This window comes from Argiope bruennichi, chromosome X1, assembly GCF_947563725.1.
Source record: "Argiope bruennichi chromosome X1, qqArgBrue1.1, whole genome shotgun sequence".
Taxonomy (NCBI): domain Eukaryota; kingdom Metazoa; phylum Arthropoda; class Arachnida; order Araneae; family Araneidae; genus Argiope; species Argiope bruennichi.
This window is the reverse complement of record NC_079162.1, coordinates 77,285,678-77,301,266: the sequence shown is the minus strand read 5'-3', so window position 1 is coordinate 77,301,266 and position 15,589 is coordinate 77,285,678. Positions and strand designations below refer to the sequence as shown.

The 15,589-nt window shown below is 27.6% G+C and overlaps 1 long non-coding RNA gene across 2 annotated transcripts in view; it reads right to left on the bottom strand.

Moving 5' to 3' along the window:
* Nucleotides 1–1,387: 1,387 nt before the first annotated feature.
* Nucleotides 1,388–15,589, bottom strand: part of LOC129958037 (uncharacterized) — a 39,703-nt gene continuing 25,501 nt past the window's right edge. For both annotated transcript variants that reach the window (XR_008783107.1, XR_008783106.1), the window contains exons 2-4: nucleotides 5,082–5,169; nucleotides 3,614–3,705; nucleotides 1,388–1,510 (exon numbers count right to left, since the gene is read on the bottom strand). This is a non-coding gene — a long non-coding RNA (uncharacterized LOC129958037). The remainder of the gene's footprint in view (nucleotides 1,511–3,613; nucleotides 3,706–5,081; nucleotides 5,170–15,589) is intronic.

Below are 15,589 nucleotides of genomic sequence, written 5' to 3'. Positions count from 1 at the left end.
AACAGCGCAGTGAAAATGTTGCCTGCGCAAAAAAATAAAATGGCGGCCAAATCGCTGATATCGTTAATAATGAACAATAAATATACCTCTCTCCTATTTGCCGCTATCGCTCGCCCCCCTCACTACGTTCCACCTCACTCCGCCTCTACTTCGATGACGATGCTGCGTCTTCCGGCTCCTTGTTGGCTCTTTGAGGAGGGTAAATGCGGATGATAAGAGTCGATGAAAGCCATGAATTTGTTGCACATGTGCTTATTCTTTTTCCATCACACATATTCGGCTAAATAATAATCTAATTGAGTTTTGGCTTTGCTCGCCGGTATAGCATGTTTAACTGCTCCCCACGTTCCTTCTATGGTATTAGTGTATGGCACCTGTATCCGGGTCCTTGAAATTCACACTATGATTTACCTTCAGATGCACGAAGCCTTCATTAGAAGGGCAATCGTAGCTTTTCCAGCAGTCTGAAATTATAATCGAACCCGCAACGTGGTCGAACGAAAATTAAATATTGGCGGCTACATTCAGTTGACCAATAGGGTTAATACAATTATTTGTCGGGTCGGATGGGGGTTGTCATATAAAAAGATTTATCGCCAATGTAAAAAATATCGCACCAAGGGTGACCGTACAGTAAATATGATCCCAGAAACTTTTAACAAATCAAAGAATTTAAATAATTTTTTTAAAATTAAATTTCAGATCTTATCACAATACATTGCAAAGTAAAGAAAATTTAAGTGTCAAATAAGGTAGTCAATTTATTGTAAAATGCAAGCCCAGAATATAAAGCATCTCAAGGAAAAGAACATGTTCCAGAAACAATCTCTGGAATAACTAATCTGATGAAATTCAAGAAAAAGTCTCAGAAGCCTTTATTGATCAGATTAACTTGATAATATCATTCAGTAGATACATTAATATTAATCAGTGCATATTTCCAGGATATGGAAAACATAAAAACTAGATGAATATCATAAGTTTATTGTAGAACTACTGATTTCACAAACTTGAATTTTATTCCATTTTTTTAAAAGCATTACATTTCAGTTAAAAAGTAAATAAAAATATTTTATTAGATTATTTTAATTATAGATTTCAGATTTCCAAACTTCACCAATAATTAGAATTTCATATGGAAAATTACTTCTTGTTGAGATTGACAATATATTTTCAGCTATGATAATTAGTCTTAAGTAAAAGTAATTATCACTTAACTAGTTTCTCTAATAAGTTCAATATTCATACAGGTATTGTTTCATATATAATAAATTTAGAAGAGGGAAATAGAGTTTGGTAAACTTTATATTTCTGATTAAAGTATAAGATCTTTTAATAAATGAAGTAACTTTAAAAAAATGTTTATTAATACACAAATGAGAATAATACAAATGTATGGATACATTCCTCTTCTTTCTGCTAATTTTTGCTAAAATAGTCTTCGAAAAACTCCAAAACAGTTGGTAAAGACTTTTCCAAGTAGCACAAGGTTATAGCAGAAATAGCAAGCCTATGTAGCATAGAGAAAAAAAAATTACTAAAGACCATATCTTGCATTTTTGGAAATGTTTTTATAAATCTCTCTTTTAATAGAGAAATATAAATTAATCAGTTTTATAAAACTTCTGAACTTGCAACTAAAATAATACATACTTCTTATTAAAAAGACAGATATTCTATTGTTTAGAAACTTTGAAATAATTTAAAATATATATGCTCTAATGATATTAAATGCAAAATTACTCTTAAGTTTCATTTAACACATCTATTTACAATGTATCCAGCCTGAAGAATAATAAGTATTCATAAATTCAAATATCAGATGAAAGATTTCAATGTTTAATTAAATATATTAATATCTAGAAATATAGATTAAATAACACCATCTATTAAGAATCATTATGCTTTTGGAAGCCAAGATTGAGTTGTAAAAAATTTTGCGATTTCAAAATTTAAATTTTATAATATAGGATTATAAAAATGTATACAATGTTCTAAAGACAAAAAAGGAGAAAGTATTATAATAATGTAGGAAAGATGGCAAGGTACAAATTTACAGGCGCATAAGAAAAAACACTTCTTGATAGCAAAAGGAAATATAGAATGCAGTTATTTACTAATGAATTCTACTCCCAAAGGAAAAACTATTTTCTTCACAATTGTTATAAATGGCGAGTTTCCCACTGACAAAGTTAATAATATCCTTTACCTGAATTTTTTAACTGATTCCTTATTATCAAATAAGTAGCCAAAACAATACTTGTAATGCTTGGTCACTACATTTACTACATATCATTTGTTATTTGTGAAATAGCTTTTAAATCAGAAGTAGTTATTATCAATAAACATTTCATTTTGTAACTCAGCAAAACAAAGGGCACTAAACGCAATTTTTTATTCATACTACTAATAATAAGGATTCTAGTTATAATTTATCATTTCTGACATTTTCTTTAGATTAGGAATGATAGTAAGTTTGACCTTAATTCTATCACTGATTATTATTCTTAAAAGAATAACTTCATGTACATTAACATTCACAAAAAATCAGATTGCAATTTAAACTGCATATAGTATTAACATATCAATTAATCGATTTATATAAAAAAATATTCAAAAAGATTAATCCAAAAGAAACACTCTTTCTTCTTTCTTATTTTCTCTCTCTTTTTCAAAATCTACTTCTTAAAAAATGAATGTTGTTGGTCTTTATTATTTCATTTCTTTTATTTTTTAAAGTACATAATATTATAAAAAGAATAATATAGTAAAAATATTTAAAATAATCATATAAAAAAGTAATAGATGACTGATAGAAAATAAATAAGAAAAATGTAAAAGAAATAGATTTCAAATATTCATTATTAAAAGCTATACATATGGAATGTTTTCTTTGTATCCAAAATAATAAAATTTTGTGTGGAATAACTACACTGAGCAATGTCAGTAGAGAAAATGGAAGTTTATACAAAATTTGCATCTAAACAAAAAACAGGAATATGAGAAATCCAATAGATTTTTCATGTCAGTGTTGTCACGGTGAATATTCATGTCCTCATACTTATGAAGATGATCCAGACTTGGTAAGCAAACAATATAATATTTCTAAAATTATTCTAAAATTTTAAAAGGATGCATTTAAAATGTTTATGCGTAGTTTAGTGAATTTCAAATGAATACGACAATGTATATATAACAGATATAATATAAGTGCTTCTTGATACATAAAAAAAAATAAATTTAGAATGAAACTTTTTATAGTAATTGCAACAAATATTATCCAAACATAAAATATACCTTCATTCCAATACACTTATATAAAACAGTAATCAAAGAAAAAAAAATAGCTCATGGTATATTTTTACAATCCTCATAAAAGCAAATAAATATCACTAACATCAAATTAAAACTAGTCAAGGTCATATTTTAAATATGAAATGCTTACCAAGGAGTTAACAATTGCCCTTGTTTGCATGCATAGTAAAAAAATTATATCACAATTTGCTATAAATTGAATGGTATATTGAAATATGATACAATAAATATCACAATGATTAAAGAAAAAGATTTTATATATGCTAAAAAAATTAATAATTATAAAAAAAATGCCTACATAATACAACAAATGCCTTGCTTGTTACCAACTGGAGAGACGGCAAAGCATCTAACTGCTGAACAGAGAGACAACCAGGCACACCATGGTCGCTAAAAACAATAAACAATCACATTTTAAAATAATGAAAACAATGTTAGATCTTTGAGATAGTTCTGAAGCAATTTTTTTTTCAGAGAATCATAAATACATACAGTTTCTTTGATATTAAAATGTTCAGCAATAAAACACTTTACTATGTTGAAATTTATTTTAAAAATTAATCAATCATTCTGTACAGAAATACTAGTAATATTTTTTTAACACATAGTTTAAAATAAAAAAACAGTTTCTTGAAATTGTTAATATAGATAAATACTAAAATACCAAGAAATTTAACACTTATTTAAGGATGAAAAAAATAATCTTGGTTTCAAACATTTTACTTAAATCAGTCCAATAATCATATCGTATTGACAATTGTATTTTCCAATAACTAATGAATTATCTTTTCTTCTCTGGATTTAAAAATCAATATGCTTTACTTTTTCTTCCTTTGAATATTAATTTGATGATAAAAACATGTTTCATTTTTGCACAAAAGATTACAAGAAAAAAAGTGTACAGACTACTAATGAAGAATATTCTTCAGTCATATCTTATTAAAAAAAAAAAGTTGGCACATACAATGTGAAGCTTTAATCTCACAGTATCACATAATAAAAAATTTTTTAAATAAAAAATATTTTTCCTTGCATGTTAAAAAGATCTGAATTACTAATTCAGCATTTGCTCATCATGATAAAATTTATATAATTTGTGACACACCTTCAGCATCATCAGAGTGTGACTTACTGATGTTGGAGGTACTAGCTATATATTTTCCTGTTTAGTAAATTATTTAAACTTTCTATAGCATTTAACCCTTTTAATATAGAGTTAACATAGAATAGATATTCTTTACCAAAAATTATATATAATAGAAATTTCCTGCTTCCTCTAGCTGGAATAAAGCTGTTAACTATTGACACTCAATTATATTAGGACATTTTTATCATAAACATTTTTCTAACTATATAAATTTAAAATCTTTATTAAATAAATAAAAATTTTATTCAATATTTTAGTATCAGGAAAATTTTTTGAAATATGAATATGGATATAAAACTAAACTAATGCAATTAACAGCAAAAAAGAAAAAAATTAAGCTTCTAATTTATAAATGAACTTTTCAAAGAGGTAAAAGATTAAAAATCATTCAGAATGGATAAAATAGTTAAAATGCATTCAGGCATAAATATTTTTGCATTTTTTCCATACTTGAAATAAGCAAGTTATTTTTGCATCGAATTTGCAGAAGTCATAAAAATAATAAAATATGAAATTTTTTAATTGAAACAAGCAATTCTTTTCTATTTATTAAGCTTAGTAAAAAGATTATTATTTTCACACTCTAAAATACTGTTAAAAACGAGGGAAGTAAACTTACTTTTGTTAAAAGAGCATACAAACTCCATACTATAGTAAGTATTATCATGTATTCAGCCAATTCATTATCATAAGGTCTTGCAGGGCGCCTGTAATTGATACAATATATGTTACCATGAGAAGGAAGGAAAAATTTATTTTTTGAGATTGCAATCAAAATTGAACAACATATCTTATTCTGGGGAATTATTACAAACCTTTTATAGTTAATATTCCTGTTTACCATTAAATACTGAGCAATCTATACCTAACCTTTTGACATTGAATTGATTTGAGTTTAAACACTATGTACTAAGTATTGTAAAGCTATTGAAACAGTGAAAATTTAATTTTAATAGAATTTTACAAAGTCCACCAAGCCATATCATTGATAATTACATTAGGAAAAAATATATATAATTTCCTGCAATTATAGCAGAGTTACAAGGTGTTGAAAATTAAAATACAACTTAAATTACAATACATGAATGCAACATTTAAAAGTATTACAATACATGAATGAATACCAGAGATTAGTGAAATTTTAAACTCTTTTATGATTTAAACTATTTTTTTACTTATGGTTAAACATTTGGTTAAATAATAAAATAAGATTAGTTACATTATAAAAGGGTTTGTCAGTTTTATTAAATTTTTTGAAAATCACTCAATAAAGAGGACATCACATGGATAAATTTTAAGTTCTCTAAATTTTTAACTAAAAAAAAAAGATTTTTAAGCATAGAAAAGACTTCAAAGAATAAATTTCAATTATGCTCTATGTAAATGATTTAAAAGATTATTATTTAGATATTTTATTCACTAACTTGAAAAAAATATTAATTTTAAGAAATTTATGTCCTTGTTGTTAAATGATTGAGAGCCAATAATTCTGAAAATTTAAACGGCATTTATTTTTGAAATGGAAAAATATTAATAATTTGAAGAATTACATAGAGCTTTTTTAAATCAAAATATCTTGTTGGAAAATGTTAAACAATTAATGAAATATGCACAGCAAAACATGTTTATATGTTTAGAAAAAGTCATCTCCAATTTAAATAGAGTTAGTTAGAAACAGATAATTGAAAAAATGATTTTGATAAAATAATAATAATAATAAAAAGGGAATAAAGACAAGAGCAAACACACATGGGATTTTTTTTTTTTTTTCAATAACTGGAATGCTAGAGGAGGAAAGAATCACATCAAATCAAAAGCTACATTAAAAAGTATACAATTTGTATTCACTGGATTATTTAAATAACAATGATGAAAATTAATCAAAGCTAGCAATTTAATAAAGCAACTATTTCTTAAATATAAAACTAGGAATTCTTAAATATATTCACCCATAATTTATTTTTTCATTCAAGAGAAAAATATTTAAAATTTTGAAATTAATAAATTTATATTAAATAATTTTAAAAATACTTTTATTAGTGAGCTAATAAAGAGATTTTTGTTTTTATTTTAATTATTTTCTGCCTTCCAGTTTTTGATACATCGGTTATTATAGTGAGTATTGCATAATTCTAAAATCGACCCCCCCCTCGAATCATTATCTGGTGGCGCAATTAGTATGGAATCAAAACTGAATTAAATTAACATATTTATTATAATTAAGTTCTGAAAATATAAGAATTATGTATTATCATCAAAAATACTGAAGTATACAAAATTTTAGAATTCCCGCATATCTGTAAATGAATGAAAGGTAGATTAAAAATGCCATTGTTACAATTATGAAGCAAGTTATAAACATTAAAGCAAGTCAAATTTAATAAAACAGTAAAAATTGCTGTTTAAAATAAAATATTCCGAAAAAACAATTTCGACAGTATAAAAGTAATATTTTTTTAAAAAAATCAGAAATTTGTAAACTGGACTTTACAGAATACTTAAGGTAATCATGTGATTAATAGTAGGTTGATTTTATTGTTAATAAGATACAGCTTTTATTTCTATACCTATGGATTTGGTCTGGTCTTCTTGGATCTTCCTGGTTGTTGGTCCTATTGGAAGGCATTTTTTTCCAGAAATTAAACAGAATAAACAAATGTTAATCAAATTAGCACTTAATGTATTAATTCTCTTGATCAATTCAAAGCAGAGTTGAGTGTTAAAATGTGATTTGCTACTACACTAAAAATCAGCTGGTTTTACCTCTAATGAGTACCGCTGTCATTAAGAAATTTCTGTGTTTATCGCTGAAAGAAGCATGCAAATTCATATGGAAGTGATATGTGACACTGATTGTGAAGCCGAAAAATAATCCTTTTGAAACGTTAAATGCTGTATAGTGCTTCGATTTCATTATATAGAACCAAAAATCAATACCAGAACTGAAAAAAAGCAAAATTTTGAAATCTGCATAATCTAAAGAAAATGAATTTTATTATCGCATATATATATCGCAGGAAATTTCATAATATTCAGTTGAATATTTTTTTATTGTTTCATTAATTTTTAATACCTTTTTATTTTTTGTTATGGAAGATATTGTTGCAATCAATGTAAAAGTAAATAAGAATTTAAATTTTTAAGAGGGTGAGTGAAAAAAGTTGGGGGGGGAGAAAATATTGAAAATATCTAAAACATTTTACAAATAAAGGAAATAGCAAAAAATCAATAAATCGTATTTTTAGACTATCGAGTCGAAACTAAATTTAATATCTAGAGCCAATATCTAAATTTTCATATAATTTACCTCTATATTCATAGTGAATACTAATGCAATTTTAAGTTGACGATGAACTCTATTAAGCACATTCGCGAATTATTCACTAAGAGTTATGAAATTTTTTATGCTTATGCATCAAAATATAAATACGTCAAATTCCTTAAAAAGATTTTTTTAGAACGAAATTTATTATTTTAAAAAAAATTATATTATATATATATATAATTACATAAAATTTTCAAAATATTCCAGGTGACTTATTTTTTAAATTTTTTCTATTATTTTTTCCTTACTACCCAATATATATATAAAAAATGGAACAGAACTGTGTATGATTTTGTAATTCCAATTAAATGCTAATTTTTTAGAAATATTTTTTTATGCACATTTACTGAATTTCTTTACTTTAAAAAAAAACTAAAATTAACTTTTAAATATCTAAAAAAACCTTGCAATATAAAATGCTTACCCCATTTTCTTTTAATATTTAACCAAAATCTTTTTTATCAATTATATTTAATTTCCTCAAAAAGTAATACACCTGGAACATTTTAAAGATATTTAAATCTAATTACAATATCATTTTGAGAAAAGGCATTGAAATGTACATTTTTTTTTCTCTAGGCCATTATTATATTCATTTTATTGAACAATACATTTTATAACACTATTTTAGTTGAATGTAAACATATTTTGGTGATGAAATGATAAAGATGAAATTGCATTTTTTTCGTCCATTTTTGCTTAATTCAAAGCCCTCTGTCCCCTTAATACACATATTTTACGAGAGGGCTAAAATGTGAAGTTTAGTCCCTCGAAAGTTGGAATTGTGATCAGAGGGCAAGGATAACATTTGGTGCCCCTCTCTCCATACTTCCATCCCGCACCAACTGGAAGGCACTAGACCTTCATCGTGACATTTAACATACAGTGAAACCACACAGAAAGCGAATTTTCCAAGTCCTTTAAAACAGAAAAAACATCATTAATGTAATTACAGATGCTTTTTGAATGCAACTCTCAAAATAAACTTATTTCTGATTTCATGGAAATATTCAAAATGCTTTATATTCATTTAATAATTAAAAAGTTTTCTGAAAGTATTAAATGTGTGCATGATACAATAAAAATTGGGGATTCGTTTTGTCAAGTCCTCAGCTTTCATTGTTATGGATGTCGAATTATTTACCAAAAAACATCTAAAAATTTACTTAATAGTTTTTCTTAAAAGTAATTAAATTATGCCAAGTAAACTTCATAAGTCTTTTTATTTAACAGTGTCTATCATGCTAAGTGTTTGTTTAATTAGTTCTTAATAACTTAATAAAATTTGAGGTTTGCACCTCTGCAAATGTATCGGTTACAGAAATGGATTCTTATAAAAGGATGCACATTTTATTTAAACCATTAGAATTTTGTATCTCAAAGAATAAATATCATCTATGAGATTTTTTTCCTTTCTAATGTCAGCATTAAATATTAATGCCTATATAGTTTTAAATTTATAACAAGAAGAATTCTTCTAGAGGTATAAAGTAAAGCGTGACTATCTTCATTATGTGATTTATGCATTTTTTTTTTCACCATAAAAAAATGGTGCTATTTTTTTCACAATTTTTTCAATCTGATTGTTAAAGTTGTCGAGGGCTGTTGGCATTGAGATGGTCGCTGATGTAACTTAACGGTCTTTTCACTTTTACTTCGCATTCTGCATTAAAAAAACATTTTAGCAAGTTTAGGATAATTGTATTAAATAACAAATCAACACTTATTGCATTTGAGGTCATTTAATCACCATTTTTGTAAAACTTTTTGCTGCATTTTAAATTGCGCTTCCACACACTAAAACTTTTTTAAAAATAACATTTTTGAATATACCCTCGATGGAACAGTTATTTATTCTCATCTAAAGCTAAATAAGTTATTTTTTTTTTTTATTTCAACACAATATTTTAAGATTAGAAATTTAATTTTATTCCAACAACAGGAAAAGTACAAATTCTTTATTGATAGATTATTTTAATAAGTATAAAAAATTAAAATTTCAGGGACTTATGGAGATCGCACTTTATAATTTTGAATATAAATAATTCATGTTTTAGGACAATTATATTTATTTCCGGCTTCGAGGCAACACGAGGACTTTTTAAGAAAGGGCCTTTTAGTCTTCGTAGTCGGATTGGGGGGAGACAACAACGGAGCCAGCAGCTCCTCCTCCAAGCTTTCGTGTCACATCACTGAGGGTATTTATTGTATCTTAGAGACTATTTTTATTACTTCCGCCCGTATCGGCACATCCACAAATGTAGTTATGTTTTCTACTCGCTAGGTGGATTGAACAGTTGTTTCAATAATCCTTCCTCATTGATGTGGATTCATCAGTGGATCTGATCTTGATCTATTTTATATTTGACCTGTTCACTTTCACATATTGCCCATGTCAGAGGCAAAATTTGTAAAACTAAACTCTTAAATAGGACCGGATTAATAAACAGACAAAGTAAGCAACTGCCTTTAAGTCCCGAACTGCGGAGAACTCTTTTGTTTTTGGTTTGCGGTATTTTTTAGAGAAATTTCATTTGCAAGGAACGTGCATTCGAACTTGTTCAAAGAAAATCAAACATGCTTTAAATTTTGGAGAATTATTGTAACAGCATTTCTAATTAATCATTCTTTACAAATTTTTTATAATGCAATATTTTATAATTCTTACAAGACATTGATTTATACTTTAAAAATTCGCAGATCTAACAATTAAATACTATTTTGATTGTGTCAAAAAATGTCTTACGTTTTTACTAATTTATTGGAAAATTTTTAATTTTATTATTTTTTACTAAAACTTAAAATTACTTTTTTTTAAAATTTTTATAAGCGAAGTATTAAAACTAACTTGTTTGACAGTTACCCGAAATTAATGCTTTCTTATTTAAGTTTATCAAAATTTAGTACTTAAAATATTTCATATAGAGGTCAAAATTAAAACCAATAAAAAAAAAATGGAATTTTTGAAAATTGTGGAAGTTGGGGAAGAGAAAGCGGAACCAAGAAGCATGTATTGCCGAAGGGTTCACAATTAAAATGGCCCTGCTCTTCAGACGCGGATTTTGACAATGTGAGGCCACAGGCGCTGAAATATATTGAGGCCCCCTCCTTAAAAATTATATTAATGACAAAGAAGTAACAGAAACTGAACTTATTTGAGCTTTTAACTTTATCTTCATGCTTGTTTTTCTAATATAGTTTTATAATTTGAAGGCAATTCCTGCATGTTATTTTAAGGCATCTACAGTTTTTATTTCTCCTTAATTATACAGAGAATGTACTTTTTATTGACACAATATATATATGTAATGTTTTTGGAATCCTGCCGGCTAAATAATATGTAACATTATATTTTAAAAGTAGAATGCAGGTTTGACAAGCAGTGAAGAGAGTTTGTAGTTTTAATTTCGTTTTATTCTATTCCGAGTGGCAGGCATGATTATTTAAAAGAAGTTGCAGCGAGGCACAGAAGCCAAAGGCAAAAAAGTGACAAAACAAATGATCACTAGCCTTATATAACATAGGATTTCCGGCCACGTGCCGCTGGAATGACCTTTGAAAGGGCAAAAGTATCACATTCATTTGATACGTAGTACTGATGGCGCATTATTTTAACAAAGGGATTAATTAAACTGAAAGTGGAATTGGATCACGAAATAAGAGAATATTTTAGAATGAAGTTACTATGGGCTAAATTAAGATGAAATCTTGGAAATTAATTAAATTAAAATATTATTACATGTATATTTACATATTATATATGTAAAAGGGATTTTATGAACAACATTTGATTTGAAGCAAGAGTCGTGGAGCTCCTTTGCGATTTTTATTCTTTATAATTTCAAGGAAACAGTGCAATTTTTATACACTAACAAGATCCTTTGTCCGAGCTGTGTTGTACACTGTAGCGTATGAATAGGTAGGCAGAAAATAAGGAAGAAAGGCTGAGAAAATATTTTGAGCTTATATAGTTTGAGAGGAGAATTTACCAGCGCAGCATTTTGAGAATCAACGCATTCAGTGAAAAATTTACGATCAAAGAATTAAAGATACAGGAAATATTTTTAGAGAATAAATTAATTGCAAATTATAACACACACACACACACACACACACACACACACACACACACACACACACACACACACACACACACACACACACACACACACACACACACACACACGCTGTGGATTGATCGGGTTTCTTTGGCTTGGATATATATGTATACAATCAAACGGGAAAAAAATATACAATATTTTGTCCCCTTTACTTTTATCTTTTACTCTAAAAACTTTTAATAAATACAATACAATAGTGGTCAAGCATTCGAATTTTATATTAAATGGAAATTTTTTAAAAAAAAATACGTTCTTAATAAGTATATAATTTTTTTTCTTGAATCAGATTGAATAAGCTTCCTTTTTTAAAACTTAACTAGCAGGAATGGTCTTTCCAGTATGCTCTCTAATAAAGGTATCATCACCTTCCCCACATAAAAGCGTGGACAATGGGCAATACCTTCGACGCCACAAGTGCACAGATTTTTATTTCCAGACATCCGTATATGAGTTTTGTGCTTCAAAGTACGGTGAAGAAAACCTAAATATGCACTGTGAAAGCTTTTTTTCCCCAACCAAATTCAGTTTTAATATCACGATCACATATCAAATTTCATTGATCTAATTCGTTGCGTTTTTAAATTATCAATTAATTTAATTCAACATTCGATGAACATTCTTTAGATGCTAAATTAGTATACCTATTTTATTCGTATAGATATTTACTGTCTATCGTGCTCACTTGTACTCGAACTGCCAAACAGACATTCTTCATGTCAATAGATTTCACTCAAAATTTGATAAAAATCTACAAATTTGTTGTAAAGACCACACAACCAAATTTCAGTTTGTTTAGCTCAAGATGTTTTTGAGCTTTTGTGTTCACAGACGTATAGACAGACATAATTCCCAAACTGTACTTCGTGGACTCGAGGAAGTCTAAAATTTTGAGAATTGTCAAAATCTCGGGATGAATTTCTGGCGATTACAATAATTTCTATTTGCATACTTCGTTATAGTAGTAAGTAAAAATGGGCTTGATTTCATAAATCACCAAATTTTTTTATGAATTATAAAAAAATTATTAAATTTATTAAAATAAACCACGGACTATTAATGGAAAATTTTGTATTCTTTCTGAGTTTAAAACTAAAATAAACATTGTAAGTTTATCTGTAGCCCGAATGTCACATATTTCACAATCTAGCGCATTTTCCGATAAAGAAATATTAATCCCAAATAACAAGCAAAATTAAATTAAATTTTAAAGGGAGATACAAAAGTGCATATTGAATAGCATTAAATTTATACTTTTGATATGGCAATAAAAGAAATGAAAAAAAAAAAAAAGCCGCGAGTAAAATTTTACAGACATAGAAACAATTATTGAAAGGCATCAAAATGACACTTTTCTTGCTTTTAATTTGAAAAACTTGTCTGTGATTCTCCGATAATATCATTTTTAATAAATAAGCGAAACAATTGATTCATACTATTCCGCAAATGGTTCTTAACTATTATAGAACAGAAAAAATGGTCTCGCTCAACTTGCATTACAGATTTGGTATGGCTTTCCGTTAGATTTCAATTTTGTGAATACAAAACAAAAAGCGACCGAACAATTTTTTACTGAAATATTTAAACACCATTTATGACTTACTGAATTCAGAATGTTTCCATTATTTTAGAAAAAAATGTAGTAATAATATTCTCATTAATTTAAGAGATCTGACATTATTGAAAAAATGGAAGTACTCGCCTTAAGCGAAGACGACACTTTTGAGGGAAAAAAAAAAAAAAAAAAAAAAAAATCCGCATTACTGGCAACTTTGATTCAAGCAGAAAAAAAAAAAAAAATCGCACTTTAGAATCAGAATTCGACGATTGGTGTAAATCATTATTATTCAGAATTAATCCTTTTCATTGGATAAACAAAAGACTGACATATCCTTTTTATGCTTTTAGCTTACAAGATATTAACCGCCTTCGGCAACTAACTATTTGCCATTCATATTAAAGTAATAATTTAGCAATTTCAACTACCTATGATCAAATGCATTTTACCAAGATAAATGAAATAATATTTTAAAGCATTTTTGCACAATAAACATAATGCATACTGGCTGATTAGCTATGCATGCAAAGAAGCAAAATTCATTAGCAAATAAAACTTACATAAACTATCTGGTTGTTTAGGGAGAGAGCTGCTTTATAGTTTTATTTAGCGGTAACACTCAAAATGGAGTGGTGGGAAGGAAGGTCATTGATGATTTATGTACAGATCTGGGGGGGGGGGAGTCGGTGTTTTCGTTACTATTTATTCCCTCCATCATTTCATTAGGCTCTTTTTATACATTCATTTTTTAGACAAAAGTAAAGGAAGAAAATTTTGCCAACCAGATCAAAGGGGAGATTGTGGACAAAAAAAAAAAAAAAAATAAATAAATAAATAAAGCACGAAGCAAAACTAATGCAACTCCCCCTCCCCATTTTTTTTTCCATAAAGAATTTAAAATATTGACTAATAACGTGGTAGGAAAATTAAATGACTAAAAAACGAAAGCAACTATCTTCAACCAAAGCCTAAACAACTGAGTAAGAATTAAATTTTATGGTACTGAAATGAATGGTAGAAAAACGAAGTGAAATACTTGGTATCCTTGACGAGCAGTTAAATTTCAAATCCCATGTTCAAACTTTCAGGGAAATATACAATACGGTTTTCGATTCCAAGATTCACTCACATGTAGAAATTCTAGCCTTTCTTTCAACGACGAACAGCCAATTTATCTCTCCTGTCTGCATCCCCATTCATTCTGCACGCCCGATCTGGGCTTTCAGAGCGAAAAAGAACTTATATTGAATAATTGTTCAAGTTTCAGAGAAAACGCAGAGATAAAAAAAAAAAAAAAAGCTTTAAAAGGTTTCCCCCATTCGACAATTCATGCTCAAATTGGCAGAACACATCTCTAACAATTTGCAGAATATAAGTAGCCCAACAATAGGCAAACCTCCCTTTTTCGATCCAGGTGAAGTTTTTAACAAAAGAAGGTCCCCGTCCGCTCACAGTCTGTTAAGTTTCCACTCAAGCCTCAGATTTCATCTATTCCAGTGAAGTTACCAACCCCGAACTTACCATCACTGATTGTGGGGTGGATACCACAGTATCTTTCGTCTACGTCTCTCTCAATCTTTACAGGCCATGCGGTTCCCCAATCATTTGAATTTATCTTGCTGGTAGTTACTCAAAGAAGGGAAAATCATCCCTTTTACACCTAAGTAGAGCAGTTTCCCACCATTAATGGATGGATACATTTCTAGCTCATGATAAAATGCTCATGTAAGAAGAAACTTTTAAGGTAACGTTTGTTTTAAATTTGCTGCTTCACCGTGATTAGAAGCTTGAAGTGATTATAGCAAGATATGATTATAGGAATAATTATAATACATTTAATTATAGGAATAATTATTGCATACATAATTATGAGAATAATTATTCTATAGGAATATATTATCCTACATCTAATACTATTCTATATATAATTATTTTATTATATTCTATTATTCTATAGACTGAATAGAATAATTATTCTATTTATAATCAAATTTTATAATATATGTCCTAATAACACAAATTTATATTAGGGTTAATTTTTCATTAAAACAGAGTAAAAGGAATCCAATAAAATTCGTATTGTTTCGGATTAGAAACTTTATAGTCTTCATCAACCAACTTTATAG